Below are 13,840 nucleotides of genomic sequence, written 5' to 3'. Positions count from 1 at the left end.
AACATCTGGCTCACCAGATGGTAGAGTTTTGTCATGACTGGCTCTCCCAAGGCCGTCAGTAGTTCTAATGGAAAGTTGCCTACTCCTGGGGACTCTTTTCGACTGAGATCTTTCAGTGCTCTGTCAAAGTCTTCACGCAGTATCATATCTCCCATTTCATCTTCATCTACCTCCTGTTGCATTTCCTTAATATTGCCCTCAAGAACATCGCCCCTGTATAGACCCCCTACATACTCCTTCCACCTTTCTGCTTTCCCTTCTTTGCTTAGAACTGAGTTCCCATCTGAGCTCTTGATATTCATGCAAGTGGTTTTCTTTTCTTCAAAAGTCTCTTTAATTTTCCTGTGGGCAGTATCTATCATACCCCTTGTGAGATAAGCCTATATATCCTCACATTTGTCCTCTAGACATTCCTGCTTAGCCATTTTGCACTTCCTGTCGGTCTCAGTTTTGAGACGTTTGTATTCCTTTTAGCCTACTTCACTTACGGCTTTTTTGTATTTTCTCCTTTCATCAATTAAATTCCGTATCTCTTCTGTTGCCCAATGATTTCTACTAGCCCTAGTCTTTTTACCTACTTGATCCTTTGCTGCCTTCACTATTTCATTCCTCATAGCTACCCATTCTTCTTCTACTGTATTTCTTTCCCCCATTCCTGTTAATTGTTCCCTTATGCTCTCCCTGAAACTCTGTTCAACCTCTGGTTCTCTCAGTTTATCCAGGTCATATCTCCTTAAATTCCCACCTTTTTGCAGTTTCTTCAGTTGTAAACTACAGTTCATAACCAATAGATTGTGGTCAGAATACGCATCTGGCCCTGGAAATGTCTTAAAATTTAAAGTCTGGTTCCTATGTCTCTGTTATATAATGATAAGACAGAGATTTAGGAACCAGACTTTAAATTTTAAGACATTTTCAGGGGCCGATGCATATTCTGACCACAATCTATTGGTTATGAACTGTAGGTCACAACTGAAGAAACTGCAAAAATGTGGAAATTTAAGGAGATGAACTGATAGAACCTGAGGTTGAACAGAGATTCAGGGAGAGCATACGGGAACAATTAACAGGAATGGGGGAAAGAAATACAGTAGAAGAAGAATGGGTAGCTATGAGGAATGAAATAGTGAAGGCAGCAAAGGATCAAGTAGGTAAAAAGACTAGGGCTAGTAGAAATCATTGGGCAACAGAAGAGATACGGAATTTAATTGATGAAAGGAGAAAATACAAAAAAGTCGTAAGTGAAGTAGGTTAAAAGGAATACAAACGTCTCAAAACTGAGACCGACAGGAAGTGCAAAATGGCTAACCAGGGATGGCTAGAAGACAAATGTAAGGATGTAAAGGCTTATCTCACTAGGGGTAAGATAGATACTGCCTACAGGAAAATTAAAGAGACTTTTGGAGGAAGGAGAACCACTTGCATCAATATCAAGAGCTTTGATCGATACCCAGTTCTAAGCAAAGAAGGGAAAGCAGAAATGTGGAAGGAGTATGTAGGGGGTCTATACAGGGGCGATGTTCTAGAGGACAATATTATGGAAATGCAACAGGAGTTAGATGAAGAGAAATGGGAGATATGATACTGCGTGAAGACTTTGACAGAGCACTGAAAGACCTAAGTCGAAAAGAGTCCCCGGCAGTAGGCAACTTTCCATTAGAACTAAGGACGGCCTTGGGAGAGTCAGTAATGACAAAACTCTACCATCTGGTGAGAAGATATTTGAGATAGGCGAAATAGCCTCAGACTTCAAGAAGAATATAATAATACCAACCCCAATGAAAGCAGTTGTTGACAGATGTGAAAATTACCGAACTATCAGTATAATAAGTCACAGCTGCAAAATACTAACGCGAATTCTTTACAGACGAATGGAAAAACTGATAGAAGCCGACTTCGGGGAAGATCAGTTTGGATTCCGTAGAAATGTTGGAACACGTGAGGCAATACTGACTCTACGACTTATCTTAGAAGAAAGATTAAGGAAAGGCAAACCTACGTTTCTAGGATTTGTAGACTTAGGGAAAGCTTTTGACAATGTTGGCTGGAATACTCTCTTTCAAATTCTGATGGTGGCAGGGTTAAAATACAGGGAGCGAAAAGCTATTTACAATTTGTACAGGAAGCAGATGGCAGTTATAAGAATGGAGGGCACGAAAGGGAAGCAGTGGTTGGGACGGGAGTGAGACAGGGTTGTAGCCTCTCCCCAATGCTACGCAATTGTATATTGCGCAAGCAATAAAGGAAACTAAAGGAAAGTTCGGAGTAGGTATTAAAATACATGGAGGAGAAATAAAAATGTTGAGTTTCCCCGATGACATTGTAATTCAGTCAGAGACGGCAAAGGACTTGGAAGAGCAGTTGAACGGAATGGGCAGTGTCTTGAAAGGAGGATATAAGATGAACATCAACAAAAGCAAAACGAGGATAATCGAATGTTTTCGAATTAAGTCGGGTGATTCTGAGGGAATTAGATTAGGAAATGAGACCCTTAAAGTAGTATAGGTGTCTTGCTATTTGGGAAGCAAAATAACTGATGATGGTCGAAGTAGAGAGGATATAAAATGTAGACTGGCAATGGCAAGGAAAGAGTTTCTGAAAAAGAGAAATTTGTTAACCTCGAGTATTTATTTAAGTGTGAGGAAATCGTTTCTGAAAGTATTTGTATGGAGTGTAGCCATGTATGGAAGTGAAACATGGACGATAAGTAGTTTAGACAAGAAGAGAATAGAAGCTTTCGGAATGTGGTGCTACAGAAGAATGCTGAAGGTTAGATGGATAGATCAGGTAACTAAGTTGGAGGTACTGAACAGTATTGGGGAGAAGAGGATTTTTTTTGCACAACTTTATAAGAATAAGGAATTGGCTGGAGGTACATGTTCTGTGGCATCAACGGGTCACCAATTTAGTATTGGAGGGCAGTGTGGAGGGTGAAAATCGTAGAGGGAGACCATGGGATGAATACACTAAGCAGTTTCAGAAGGATGTAGATTGCAGTAGTTAATTGGAGATGAAGAAGTTTGTACATGTCAAAGTAGCGTGGAGAGCTGCATCAAACCAGTCTCCGGGCTGAAGGCCATAACAATAACAACCCCGAAAATCAGTAACTGTGGAATGTAACGATTCTCACAAACAAAAATTCTGCTTTGAATGAGTGTTAAAATTCAGAGTAGCTAAGCAAATTGGACAGGATACATTACTGCGAGACAAGATCTGCGAACTTAAGGCTGAGAAAAGAAATACAAGTGGAAACTAGCTTATTAACTTAAATCGTGTGATCAACAACGTAGTAAATCAGACTGAACTGAGAAGATACATCATGTGTCCACATGTTTGAACAAGGGTGGAAGAGAACAATAGTTTGCATGTGTGGCTAAATCGACAAAATCTACAAAAATAGGATTGTAAGTTACCTATGAATAGGTGTCGCCCATCTCGCGTCTTTGAGCACACAGCCGAGAGAACTCTTTTGGGAACCATGCATTCCATTCCTCCTCAAGTGCTCTGAGAGCTCCCTTTTGTGTGGTGTCAACCTATACAAGAGCTTCGTCCAAGGCGAACTGAAACCTCTTTGACCCCTGGTACATGCTTTATGGGGTTGTCTACTCTGCCACCGTAGGATGCTACTTTTACTCCCACAAATCTAGACACTGACATTAATCTTGTACACTGTCATTCATAATTTTCATTCATCAGGTGATAGAAGGAAGGATGTATATACTGACATAGTGCACATAGATGTAGAGAGTACGTGTGTGGGCTCCGATAATTACCCAAAGTCTTAGTAAAATGTGAAGTGAAATAAAGATAATATACCTTGTGGCCACTGTAGACACACTCAGCTGTTTAGTCTTTTTTATATGGTTACATTTTTGCTCCCAGAATTGAGGTGCCAGAGGTGGGTACCCGAAGTTAAATGCTAAGCAAAACGATGAAGAGAATAATGTAGAGACCCTTCATTACCCTTTGAGGATCCAGTGATTTTCCAGTTAAAAACCAAGCGAGCTGGTAGTGAACCGGAGACAGTCTTAATTAGTAATATTTGGGAGAAGATTTACGGGTCTGGCATTTGTCTTACACCCAAGGAAGATATCACTAGAACCTACGCCAGAACAGATGCATGTGAACTATTTTTAATTTGTTTCTGGGACGGTATGTCCCGAAGAATTGAAAAATTTGAATCTTACAGTTTGCGAACGTGTATTTATTTGTGTGTATGCTGAGTAAAGTCGACGACATGATAGACAAATAACGTAGGAGGCCACTGTTGTTTACAGAGAGCTACTCACGATGCCTGACCATGTCACAGAGTAGGCGGCGATACTGCTCGGCAGGACGGCGGTCGGCTGGGGACTGTTGTCCGAGCTCAGCCTAGTGAAAGCAGGCTTTCTGAGCCACTTGTTGTGGTATTCGGAGCGCCGCGAGCTGAGCAAACAGATTGCCGGCTGGCTGATCCAAGCGGCCAGCGGCGGCAGCGGGTCGGCAGCGCAGGCGATACCGTGTAGCGAACACCAGACGATCGCACATACTGCACACAGCTCACTCTCCACTGGAGACGAACGGTGTGGTAATGCAGTTCCCACGTTACTCAGTTTATATACCCCATAGTGAATTACCAATTATCGTACCTCTGGCCACCTCCTCTCACATGGATTTCATTTTTACGTTGACATTAAATTACATAATTTACGTATTTATTTACTTTGAGAATGAAGACATGGTCCAAGTAAGTTGTATTCTTTTTATTATTTGTGCGAAAGGCCAATTTCAACCCTTGGTTATTTTCAAGCACGTGTCTTAAACGGGTTGAAGCTGTGGGCTCCAAAAAAATAAGATGTTAAAATTTGTTTATTTATTAAGCATTTATTTCAAATGACTCTGAGCGCTATGCGACTTAACATTTATGGTCATCAGTCCCCAAGAACTTAGAACTACTTAAACCTAACTAACCTAAGGACATCACACAACACGCAGTCATCACGAGGCAGAGAAAATCCCTGACCTCGCCGGGAATCGAACCCGGGAACACGGCCGCGGGAAGCGAGAACGCTACTGCACGACCACGAGCTGCGGACGAGCATTTATTTCACTTGAAAAGATGAGGGAAAGATTATGCAACACCTCAGAACACATTGGAACAGACAACAAATCACTGGAAAGAATAAAAGAAACACAAAAAATATAAAACTTGAAATGAAATATTTAGGTGAAGTCTCAAAGACTTTTGAGACAGAGCTGGTGTAAAACAAGGAGGTGGATTACCTCGAGTGCTGTACAGTTTTGTACTGGAGAACGTAGTCAGGGATTGGAGGAAATGAACAAAAGAACAAGGAATTTAAAAAAATACTCGTAATTTGGAGGATAGGGTTTAACCTGAGCATCCATGAAGTGTTTACTACAAATGTGTCACAGTTGCAGTATATGTGTTTTGTAAACCAGTTTCGAACAGACTGATACATTCTCAAGCCCGACGTACTGAGACTCAACTTAAAGTGCTTGATCTTAATGACAATCATCTAACATCCGCAATACATGCACCACCCAGTGATAGTAGATAAACGCCGCAATATATGAGTGCTCACAAAGAGAGTCAAAATCGAACCGTTTGTTTTTCACTTGTATTGCGAGCGTGTGCATATTTTGACATTCATCTGCCATCAGTGGGTGATACATGTACTGCCAGTTGCAGACGGTTGTCATTAAAGTAGTACACATTCTGCGCACCCTCAATAGATCAGAAGAATGAACTTGTCGTCTCGAAACTATCAGATGTGTGTGTGTATGTCATCTTAACTAAATCTATGGAAGATGCTACAATGCGAATAAATCTTCTACAAGAAAAAGCTTCAGAAAGAGGTCTAGGTATAGGTTTTTGAAAACAGAGAACAAGACGGACACGAATAAGTAGTAGAAATACTTGGAAGCTGGTTATGGAAGAATAAAAAAAGCTACAAAATTTAACTGTGTAAGTGAAATAATATAGCCAAATGCTGCGGAGAAAGAAAGCTAACTTAGCAAGAGCAAGGAAAATGGAAGTGGCTTTTAAATTAACAAAAGACCTATTTAACCTGAAATCTATTTCCACAAAGGCAATATTTCGGCACTACAACAGACCAAATTGCCTTTACGCTTCAGAGTACCTTTCGTTAGTCAAACGATTAGGTGAAATAGAAAGGGAAAGAGGAAAATAATTATAAATATTTTGGAAGCGAAATATGGAAATGCCAAATGGAAATAAAGAAGTTTTTGAAAGAAGAGGATCTATGTAAGATACAATGAGAAGGAGAAAAATTGTCTTCTAAGGATCGAGAAAGGCTTCATAAATAAATAGCAAAAAGAATTTATAAAAAAAGACAAAACCAAAACCATAAATGACGTGGATATAGAAATTATTGAGGAAGAAACAGGAGACAGGAAAAAGATCACAGAAAAAGTAAAAAAAATTACTACAGCTTCATGGGGAAAACAAAGAAAAAACCAGGTGCAATACGTACAGACGAAATAACAGAAACACTCAGTAAAGCAATGAAGAACTACTGAAAAGTGAAAAGAAAGCAAGTAAATAACAAAGAAAACAAGAGTTATTTCATGTGGTCCTTAGTAGTCCACATCAATAAAAAAGTCTTTAGTAATGAATATAAGAAATTATCTACGTTACTAACGTCATATTAAGCAACTTAATCATATTTCGAATGTAAAAATTATATCTAATAGAAACGTCTTACAACGTAACAGAATGGAATCAAACTTGACGAGAACTGGTCAGACAAAGAGCCATCAGTAACAGAGAGAGATTAGCCAGAGAGACAGAACAAAGAAAATAAAACTAGGAAGAGATGTGAAAAGCACACACAGTTTACAGTGTGACAGAGGTACTATTCCCTGTTAGAAAGAGAATAAGCATCTGGGTTATGCCTAGAAGGAAGTAAAGCCTATGATAAAGAGTAAAACTTCAATCTACTCTTGAAGATAGAGTGGTTTTGGGTAAACCACAGGTTACTGGATGATTGGTCCCATAGTTGTCGTGTGGGGTGGGGGGTGGAATAAAGAATAAGTGTTTTGTATTTATTTATTTAATGCTGTTGTTTGCCGTTCTAAACACTGGCTCTCTAGCTACAAAATTGGCTACCAGAAAGTGATTAACAAAATGTGAAGCCTGTAATTAGAATTCCTAGTGCCTACTTCATCTGAGTAATACATTTACTGCTACAGCTTATAGCTCTGAGTAATTAGAAAATTGTCTGGGATTCTTAATCAAAAACCATTCTCTCTAAAATGTTCACTATATTCTGAAAGTCACAAGACCAAAAAGAATCCACACAATCCTACTACCAGATCAGTTCAGAGTCTATTGCGCTGATTCAACTATAACCGTTCAAATCAAATTTTTAAGTGAATGCTCGGCATAATTTGATAATAATGTTCATCAAACGCCACGCTGATAATGGTAGAATGTCTGTTCTGCGGCGGCACGTGAAAATAAGACATACGCAGACTAAAGATAGATCATTAACGTCATCCCAAAATTAACACTTCACTCGAAAACGACTTCATGGTTACGAGTATCCCGAGTACCCTATTAGTGCATCCGAGGCTGTTCATATCAACGATACCGACGCGACGCGACTCCCGGCACAGGTGGTGCTCTAATCAGTGTCTGGAGAGAACTGGGGCCTTCCTTCCTCGCGCAGCGTTCTTATATATAAAGCCGCCAGTGCGGTCGGCTAAGGGAACGCCTGATCAAACAAATCTGCTCTTCCGACTAGCCGCTGGGCTAGTAGTGCACCACTTTAAGTTATCGAATAAATCATCGGTTCCTTTGCTGATGGCCGATGACGTTTCAGTGTCATTGTGCAATCGGCACACAAGTAAGTAATCATAATAAAAGTCTGACGTAGCTAAGTCAAGTATTTTGGGCAAGAGAATTAATTTCATTACATTACACGCAGTAGACGAGCTCTGAACTTGCTCTTTGGAGATACGCTATAGCTATAGTTTTATAGTTATTCTGCTGAAATTTCTCACATTTTTATGATTATAGCGGATCTCCTTTCTACTTAAATCTAAATATCCTAGCTTTATTTATTCGCCTACTTAATCTGTCTTGCTTCCTTAATTTCTAAGGAAAAAAACAGAAAATCATGAATGTTAACTAAAATTTTAATTTGTGTCATCCCGAATACTGTTTCTACTAAATTATGATGCAAAAGGAATCTAAATATAAATTTTTAAGTTTCTAGCTCTTTTCTGTTGCGCCAATGATTTTTACAGAATAACATCCTAATTTCGAAAATGGTTTAAGTTATTGAACTGATATTCAACACATATTGATTTTCTATTACTCCTGACATGCTAGAAACGTTTCAGATTATTTACTTAATTTTAAAGTATTGCGCAATATTTATGACGTCAGAGCTATTTACAGCAGACTATGCTGGCACACAATGGAAAGACTGATGTGAATTTTATAAGATATGAGTATGCTGCTTCCCTACAATATGACTGAACTGGAGAGAGTTATGGAGAAATATTTAGCGTTGTACAAAGGTAAAGCAAAAGTTATGGGCGTGCTCGATCTCGTCGTGCATTTAAGGAATGATGATAGGTTTTTTGTACTGAAGACATGTGTTCAGGACTTCAGTGGCTAAGGAACCGATGAAACGAAAAGATTATGTGAACATCACGTTGTCTATCCAGTCGAATTCAACTTAACTGAGTAAATGAAACATCCTCAATATCGAATATTCGAATGTTTTATATGCACTGTTTGCGACGTGTTGAACAGTATGATAGCATTAAATATTTGGCAGTACAGAAACTGAACTTATTTTTGTTTAATTTGCTGTGGGTATAATTTCCTATAATTTAATTACATATTTGTATTGTACATAGGCAGCAGAGAGATTTTCTTCTTGCTACAACAGTCCGTTCTTCCTATTTTAGATGTTCGTCCTGTGAAATGGAGAGGTCTGTTTTTTTCCTTTTTTTCGGAGTCTTCCTTCATCTAACTATTTTGATTTGCTCCCCCACGAATTCCTCTCCTGTACCAAACTTTTCATCGCAGAGAGAGTAACAATGGCAACCTATGACCTCAAGTATTTGCTATATGTATTTCAGTGTTCTTCTTCCTGTACAGTTTTTACGAAGTACAGTTACAGTACCTTGGAAATATTTCCTTGATGTCTTAAGGGATGTTGTACCATCCCGTCCCATCTTCTGGTCAATGTGCCCCGTATATCCTTTTCCTCGCCGATTCTGGAGAGAATCTTCTGATTCATTACTTCATCGGTCCACCTAATTTCCAACATTGTTCTCTCTGGTGTTTCTTTTTTTCTTTGGTCGTCAGTCTATTAGTAAACTTCTCTTGGCCAGAAATGCCTTTCTTGCCATAGCGAGTCTGCTTTTGATGTCCTCCTTGCTCCGTCCGTCATTGGTTATTTTACTGCCTAGGTAGCACAATTCCTTAACTTCATTGACTTCGCGACCATCAATCCTGATGTTAAGTTTCTCGCTGTTCTCATTTCTACTACTTCTCATTACCTTCGTCTTTCTACGATTTACTCTCAAACCATACTGTGTACTCATTAGACTGTTCATTCCGTTCAGCAGATCATTTAATCCTTCTTCACATTCACTCAGGATAGCAATGTCATCAGCAAATTGTATCATTGATATCCTTTCACCTTGTATTTTAATTCCACTCCAGAACCTTTCTTTTATTTCCATCATTGCTTCCTTGATGTACAGATTGAAGAGTAGAGGCGAAAGGCTACAGCCTTGTCTTACTCCCTTCTTAATACGAGCACTTCGTTCTTGATCGTCCACTGTTATTATTCCCTCTTGGTTGTTGTACATATTGTATATGACCCGTCTCTCCCTATAGCTTACCCCTACTTTTTTCAGTATTTCGAACAGCTTGCACCATTTTACATTGTCGAACGGTTTTTCCAGGTCGACAAATCCTATGAACGTGTCTTGATTTTTCTTTAGCCTTGCTTCCATTATTAGCCGTAACGTCAGAATTGCCTCTCTCGTGCCTTTACTTTTCCTAAAGCCAAGCTGATCGTCACCTAGCGCATTCTCAACCTTTTTTCCATTCTTCTGTATATTATTCTTGTAAGCAGCTTCGATGCATGAGCTCTTAAGCTCATTGTGCGATAATTCTCGCACTTGTCAGCTCTTGCCGTCTTCGGAATTGTGTGGATGATGCTTTTCCGAAAGTCAGATGGTATGTCGCCAGACTAATATATTCTACAGACCAACGTGAATAGTCGTTTTGTTGCCACTTCCCCTAATGATTTTAGAAATTCTGATGGAATGTTATCTATCCCTTCTGCCTTATTTCACCGTAAGTCCTCCAAAGCTCTTTTAAATTCCGATTCTAATACTGGATCCCCTATCTCTTCTAAATCGACTCCTGTTTCTTCTTCTATCACATCAGACAAATCTTCACCCTCATAGAGGCTTTCAATGTATTCTTCCCACCTATCTGCTCTCTCCTGTGCATTTAGCAGTGGAATTCCCGTTGCACTCTTAATTTTACCTGCGTTAAAGCCAAACTGTTCGTCATATAGCAGTGCCCTAATTTTCTTTATCTGTATACGATTATCGTCAGCAACTTGGATGTCTGAGCCGCTAAGCTGTTTGTGCTATAATTCTCGTACTTTTCGGCTGTTTTATAGTCGGAATTATGAGGATGATGTTTCACCAAAAGTGTGATGATATATTGACAGTCTCATACATTCTACACACCAACGTGATAGCTGATATTTTGACACCTCCTCAAATAAATTTAGAAATTCCGATGCAATCTTATCTATTCTATCTGCCTTACTTGATCTTATGTCGTCCAAATATCTTTCCAAGGTGATTATAATACTGGATTTCTTTTCTCTTCCCTGTTGACTCTTCTTTCTTCTACCACGCAATGAGACAAGTTCAAAATGGCTTTTAGGACTATGCCACTTAATTTCTGAGGTCATCAGTCGCCTAGAACTTAGAACTAATTATACCTAACTAACCTAAGGGCCCGAGGCAGGATTCGAACCTGCGACCGTAGCGGTCACGCGGTTCCAGTCTGTAGCGCCTAGAACCGCACGGCCACTTCGGCCGGCCAATGAGACAAATCCTCCCGCTCAAAGGAGCCATAAATGTTCTCTTTTTTCGACATTTCAGCTCTAACCTCGTCATTTAACAGTGGAATTTTAATGTTGTTCTTAATTTCACAAAAGGTTGGTTTCACTTTTCTTCATACTGAGTCAGTTCTTCAATCATTTCTTTTTTAGCGTCTTCACATTTTTCAATCAGCCTTTTCGCCTTAACTTTCCTGCACCTGTTATTTATATCATTCCTAAGTGGCATGTATTTCTGTATTCCTGAATTTCTCTGAACGTGTTTCTACTCCCTTCTTTTGTAGATTATATGAAATACTTCTTCTGTTATCAAAGGTTTTATTGCAGTTACATTCCAGGTAGCTATGTTTCCCTTTCCAACTTGCATGACTGCTCTATCTAGAGACGTACACTTCTCTTCAACTGTAAAGCCTACTTATTATCATATCATCTTTAGCCTCAAGGAAATTAAAGCTTCCAGAATGAGATTTTCACTCTGCAGCGGAGTGTGCGCTGATATAAAACTTCCTGGCAGATTAAAACTGTATTCCAGACCGAGACTCGAACTCGGGACCTTTGCCTTCCACGGGCAAGTGCTCTACCAACGTTTTTTTAAATTTTATTACTCCATTTCGTTCGGTGTTGATCGTTGTGTTTGGTCGTTGCGGACGTCACAAGGACATGCGTTCAAGTACGTTCGTTGATCCTTCCACTCAGTTTTTTTATTACAGAGGCCAACCAGTTCTTTGACCGAACACGCTGAGCTACCGCGCCGGCACTCTACGAACTGAGCTACCCAAGCACGCCTCACGCCCCGTCCTCACAGCTATACTTCTGTCTGTACCTCGTCTCGTACCTTCCGAACTTTACAGAAGCTCTCCTCCGAAACTTGCAGCACTAGCACTCCTGAAAGATTGCGGAGACTTGGCTTAGCCACAGCCTCGGGGATGTTTCCAGAATGAGATTTTCGCTCTGCAGAGGAGTGAGTGCTGATATGAAACTTCCTGGCAGATTAAAAGTGTGTGCCAGACCGAGACTCGAAATCGGGACCTTTGTCTTCCGCGGACATGATTTTTATTCAACTTTTAAGCAGTGGCTTTTCGAATGCGGGGCCGAGAACTTCTTGATTATGAGTCAAGGACGCTGCCCCCACTCCACAGCTTTAGAAATGGTAACTGGATAGCATTAAGAAGTATTGGAATAACTTTTTTACAGAAATGCCCGCCGATATACTTTCAGTGTGGTACAGGATTGCCTGTGACTCCTTATGTTTTAGTTTATGACCGAGGTTTTGTACCCATCGTGATGCCGAACAAGGAATGTCATTCGTACGGGATGCGATAGAGGCATTGTTCTTGTGTTTAGCAGTGAGACACGACTGGATGTGGTCAACACGTAAGTGGTACTTACAGGAGAGAACCACGGACGAAATATCGTTGACGTGCAGCGAGATTAGCAATGGACCAAGCACATGACTCTGGGGAAAACCAGAGAGCACATTTATCGGCAATGACTTTTCCGACTTACCGAGGACACTGTTTTCGAGCTATTCGTCGGAACACAGTACAGCAGTGTTCAAGATATTCAGATGTTCCATTTAATTAAATAATATGAGGAAATGAAAAGTATCAAAAATCTTGCTGAAGACAAGAAGGGTTAAAATAGTCATTCCACGTCCATGCGACTTGTTTTTGGGGGATTGGGACTGTCCACCACGACATTCTGATCTGTACCCACATATTCATATTTTAATAGCATTTGCACACCTACGGCTTAGATTATTTATTGGATGTATCCCAAATTCAAAATTTTCTGTACAGTTTAATCCTCTACAATTTCATCGTGAGCTTGGAAGTTAGACCCTGATATTTTAACATCCTATAATATGTCAGTTTTCCTCGTACTCCATACCCTGATAGTCCTGTAGAAGATCCCTGCATTTCCTATATTACCAGGCCTCTTCATATCATGTATTCTTTCGTTCCATACAGTGCTGCATTGCTGCATTCCAGGCAAACTCCCACAGAAAGCTGGGAGTCGAGCCATCGTAAGAATCGAATCCGAACATAAGGAGCTTCAAATATATGTCTTACGTTTGCGAAAAATGTATTAAAACTTAACTGTGGACTATCGCAAAGTGAGTGTAAACGTTTGAGAAAAATGAATACGTGAAATTCTGGTGTTAATATCTAACCGATGATTTTTTAATAACCAAAATCAGCGTAATATGTTACACAACCAGTGTCGGCCACATGGTCAAATTCTGCAATTTCCGAACGAGCGTTCTGTCACAGATAACCTGTTTTGTAGCCCCTTCTGGTATCAGGTTTGGTACGATACCATAAGCTGGCTATTACGAAAAACTCTGATTCCGTGTGAGTGTAGAAAGTAGAACTTAAGATTAGCATGGTCTTGGTAGTGTTTTTGTATCAAACAAGTGCCAATATATCGACGTTTTTACTCCCAAATCACCTTTCAATTAATCGCTCAGTTAATCTGATAAAGAAAAGTGTTTCTTGCACCAGTTGGATTGATTCTACCGCAACTTTTCCAGTACAAGAACATCATTCGTTTTTAAGAAGGAGGTGTGTCTACAGGACTGCAGAAGAAGAAATTCACCATAAAGTCAGAGGACACTTTCTGTAGACCAGTAAAATTAAGTGTGCCATTACAACTTGGCGACGTTTAGAAATTTAATTTTAGTTTGTTTGTTTTTCTCAAAATTTCCT

The sequence above is a fragment of the Schistocerca gregaria genome, chromosome 2 (assembly GCF_023897955.1).
Source record: "Schistocerca gregaria isolate iqSchGreg1 chromosome 2, iqSchGreg1.2, whole genome shotgun sequence".
Lineage (NCBI taxonomy): Eukaryota > Metazoa > Arthropoda > Insecta > Orthoptera > Acrididae > Schistocerca > Schistocerca gregaria.
Note: the sequence above shows the minus strand (reverse complement) of the source record.